This window comes from Tetranychus urticae, chromosome 1 (genome assembly GCF_039701765.1).
Source record: "Tetranychus urticae isolate SD_2017Ah chromosome 1, NJAU_TeUrti_SD_1.0, whole genome shotgun sequence".
Taxonomy (NCBI): Eukaryota; Metazoa; Arthropoda; class Arachnida; order Trombidiformes; family Tetranychidae; genus Tetranychus; species Tetranychus urticae.
In genome coordinates this window covers 17,663,600-17,668,621 of record NC_142958.1, presented here as the reverse complement: position 1 = coordinate 17,668,621, position 5,022 = coordinate 17,663,600, and positions in this window count along the sequence as shown.

Here is a 5,022-nt window from a genome sequence, read left to right as displayed (position 1 = left end):
TTGTTTGTTTCATCTCTGACTGGCATTCAAAGGTTATTTTCTGAATTCGTCAACTTTTCTACACTGATTGATGTTAGTTACAAATGGGCAACTTCAATGATTGAGAAGACACACGATTTTATCAGAGCCAAACTCGCTCAACCCAAGGAGTCTTGGTCTTGGTCTAGGAGGCTTGGACACTCTTATCATTGAACATTATTAGATATCAATAAGATTGATCCATAAATGAGAGTAAAAAAGTTTTCGGTTTAAAAATGGACTTTCGAATGTCTGTGAAAAATCAAATAAATGAGTGAACTCGAATGACCTTGAAAGCTTGAACTTGAAGCTAATCAATCCTGTGTTGAAACCTGAGATCTGTAGCATTGACCGTTTGTGAGTTATGACAGCAAACAGGCTTAAAATGAAAAAAGACCAATTTTTTTCTTTGGTGAAAAAAAATGTTTCAAAAGTGACTAAGCGCAAATGAATCTGTAGCTACAAGACTTGGTTGCAATCACAGTTTTATCTACATTTTTATTGATAACTTGATTGAGAAATGGTTACAAAAAATTATGTAAACAAGTCGATTTAAGGTTGAAAAGAGTTTGTGTTTTCAAAGTTTTCTCCGTTTCTCTCTTTATCATCATTCCATGATTGATAAACCCTTGAGGTTATCTGATTTTCAATGCACCCAAACAATGGTTGCTATTGAGTCACCTCACGTCTTTCCAATCATCATCAGTCATCGAAAAATTTGATTTTTCTTATCTGTTTCATTCTAAAGCAAACTTTTTCTTTTCCCACCAATTCGAGATTCAAAACTACTTTTCTCAATTTGCCGTGCTTTTTGAATCAAACATGGACAAATCAACTTTGCATTCAAGTTTCAATTAATGAGTTGACAAGAATCGTACAAGTCTGCTTAATTTGTCTTCACCTTTTTTTTGTATTTTGATTCATTACTGTTCAATCTTTCATACTTTTTCGTCTCTTCAGTTCTGAAAAAACATATCTTGTTAGATTAAGATCATGAAAGGAAAATAAATGAACAAAGTTGAAAGTAAAATTTTGATAAAAAAAAAGAGGAATAAAGAAATGTGAAAACGTGCTCAGTTCACTTGAACTTTTTTCTAAAAAAACGTTTTATAGCAATAAATATTGTTACTTTTTTATCCTTTGCACCATCATCAGAATCTTCATCATGTACAGAGGAAAGAAAAAAGTAAAAGTGAGTAAAAAAATATTGCCTTATCAAGAAGAAGAAGAAAGTCAATGACAGTTTGCAAGAGAAGACACATTTTATTGCTCTTTAACCTTGAACATTTTCTGTTTTCTTTTTTTAGTATCATGATTCTTGAAACTTCTTAAAATTTACTTGTTTAAGATTCTGTTTATGTACTCGTTTCTCGATGCATTGGCCATTTAAGAGACTCCTGTGGTTAACTCGCTCTCTTCTTCTCCTTCTCTTCCGAATCTCTTCCTCATCATTTCGGTCACTCTTCATAATGTTTGGAAACAACATTCAACTATTAATGGCACACAAGTTTAGTCTAAACCAAGAGCAAGTCCAACCGAGAAGCAAAGACCGTTTGGGTGGCAAGAGATGCTGTGAAGCCTTGAATGGAAAATATGTTTGTCTTTCATCTTTTTACCTGAAGATAAAAGGTGAAAGGAAAGAGTGAAAGATGAGCTTGGTTAGACTATTATCATTACTTTTTTTTCAGTGAAAAGTTTCTTGCTGAGCAATTCGCACTTTATGATGAGAGTAAATTACCTGAGCATTAAAGTCAATTGTGCTTTCATTTTTATTTGTTTCTCATTTTTACTTCTTCTTTTTTACTCATCTACTCAAAGGGATAAAAGTTTACCTGTTGTGTGTGACCCTAAACAATATTCAATCAACTGTTTTGTTACCTTGAATCCTGTTTTTTTCACCATTCATAGTTGTTTACCTTACAAGAGAAGAAGATGAGAGAAAAGAAAATATCTTGTCTTTTTCATCTTCTTCTTCATATCGTCATCCTTTTCTTTCCTCAAAACTATCAAATGAAAAACAAAATGTTGATCCATTCTTGACCAGCTTCTTATAGTGTTTTACCCTTGAATATCCCGTCGAGTCTGTGCTTACACTTTATGCGCTGTTACAACAATTTTCAAACATAAACTTCATCTTTGGTGTAAACAGAAGGATAAGAAAAGCAGGGGAAAGAAAAGCAAAATGAAATATTCTTTTGGGCTGATCAATGAGTATATGAATTCATGGATTATCGACCAAATTAGCGACCCACTGAGCGAGGTAAGAGGAAAGGAAACACACACAAATAAGGATGCAACTTATTACTTGATCATCATTATCATCACATCTTCTTCTATCTTCTTCTTTCATCTTATTTCTTCAAAGGATCAAAATGGTTTGCCTTCATGATCATTATTATTCTCATGTTAGTTATATTAAATTATAACCACTGGTTATTCACTGACTTTAACCAGGAATAAATTGCTGTCAAATATAATCTTCTCAACAATCAACATTCCGGATAATTTCCAACAACTTATTCAGCTATTAACTGAAGGTTGCATAATTACACTGAAAATTTGCATGATGCAAGCTGACATGAAAGAAGAAGAAAAAATTGGAACAAAAAAAAGTTCTAATCAAGTGTGCAATTACGAGTCATAGAGTTGCCATTTTCAACACTTCTTATTTGAAGTTCATAAATGGTAAAAAGATTAGACTTTTTATTGGCTTTTTCAATGAATGAAAATTTTTGTTGAGAAAAAAAAGAAATGAAATTTTCGTCCGTAAAGGTGTTGATTAAGCAAAGGAAAGGCATTAATGGATTCACAATTGCAAGACATTTGATTCTCAACAGAAAACTCTGTTTATTGAAAGATAATGAACCTGATAAATACACTGGAAAGGGAATCTCATGAGAAGTAAAGTGAAACAATGATTCTTATTTATTGAGATTGTCTTGTTTACCTCTGCTTTACTCATCAGGGGAATCAGAGCATTTCAAGATGAAACCTGATAATGGGTAAAAGGAAAAAGGAAAAGAGGAAGAAAAAAGAAAATAAAAATTGGTTTCATTCATCAGACGCACCTGAACATTTATACCTTGACTCAATCTTGGCTAACAACTAATATCATTTTGAGCAGTTTTTTTTGTTTCATTTTTTTCTCCTTTCCAAATGTATCATTTTGGTTGATTAAGACGAGAAGCAGGAAAAGTTTAAAGCAGTAAAAGAGAAACAAAGGAAAATCAAGAAAATGAAATTATTCAAAGCAGAAAAGTTGAGCGAATTGATTTCAATGGAATTGGTTAGAATGTGAATTTTTTACGAGAAAAGATGGTGATGCAGGTAAGAAGAAATGAGTAACAAGAAAGTGATTCATGTGCATTAAAATGAGAGGAGGAAAGAAAGAGGAAAGAGACTAAATTTTGGGCATAAGAGGATTTTATTTGAGTTATCAAGTAAAATGTTGAAACGAAAAAGGGAGAGAAAAATGAACAAGAAGAAGAAGAAATAAATAATGAAAAGAGGAAAGGGAATGAAAAAGTAAATCGAAGACAATTGAAAATGCAAAATTGAAAAGACAATAGCATGTTATTTATTCAACAATTTCAAGTGCATGATGAAAGAGAATCTGATCAGACGGAATATGCAACAATGGTGAACAAACAGGCAAATGTATGCATTTGTTAGCATGAAAGTAAAGGAAAATTGGTAAAATTTTTTGTTCACTTTTTGCTTTTCCTTTAGAGTTGTCATGATGAGAAGGGAAGAAAGCAATTGTCTTAAGATGTTCAAGTTGTTGCACTGCATTATAACAAGGAGTGAAACTGAATGTGATTTGAAAGGGTTGAGTAGATGATGATATTGGAAACAAATAAAGACGGTAAATTGATAAAAAACAGTGAAAATGTTATTGCAATGAGATCAATTGTTACAAGAAAAAGGATATCAAACTGGAAAAGGATGTTAATAAAATATGTTTTTCATTCTGTTTCCCAGTTTCTTTTTCCGAAATTTCTTCTTCTTTTCTCTCTTTTTTTCTTCATCATTTTACGAAGATTTGAAGATGCTGGAAAATATTTGACAATAAAAAAGACAGTCTTGATTCTGTGATAAAAAATCTGACTGATAAGTTTCAAATAATACTTCATCAAGCTGTTACTTTTTTTGCGATTTTTTTGCAGTTGCAGTTTCGTTTTACTTTGTATTACTCCTTTCAACTAAACTTCATCATCAATATACTTTTATGCCAGATTTTTGATTACTTTTCGCATTTTCATTGGAAAATTATGACCATTAGTTTGCTTCTTTGATGAGATTACAAGGGTTCATTAGATTTTCAGAATTATCCAAATGTTGATAGAAAACTAAATCGAATCAAAAGCTATTGTTAAGACAATCGACTGATGAGAGTAGCTGTTGGAGAGAAATGAAGAAACCAATAAGAACTGAATTTGTGTTTCATTCAGAGAAACTAACATTTGATAGTTATTTTATTACTTTGATTGTTTTTTCATCAGATGAATTTCCTCAATGATCAATCAAAGGAAAAGTTTGATTGGAAAATAATTAATCTTCTCATGTAATCTTAAGGCCATAGAATTTGCATCTTTCGAAAAATTCTCATGCGGTAAGTTGGACGAATGAGAAAGCTTAAGTTGAAAGATGGATTAAATTGAATTCAGAAGTTTACGTTTCGAATCTTATTGAATGTTTTCTTCGATCAAAATTATAATTTCTCAATCATTTGAGTTCCATCCTTTTTTGGTTTGAATTGTTCACTTGCCATCGATGCGTGATTCAAATTTTGACTGAAACGCTATGGATTCAGGTTGAGTTTCACTTGAATCTGAAAAGCCAACTGCAAGCTTGGAGTGAAAACAATCCAAATGAAAAGTGCATTTTAAAGTAAAATATTGTTTATTTTTCTTCTCAAGTTACGATTTTCTTGCCCAGTTTCTTGCTCCTAATGGAAACTTGATGTTAAAATGTTACAAGACAGAGTTGTCTGCATCAACAGAA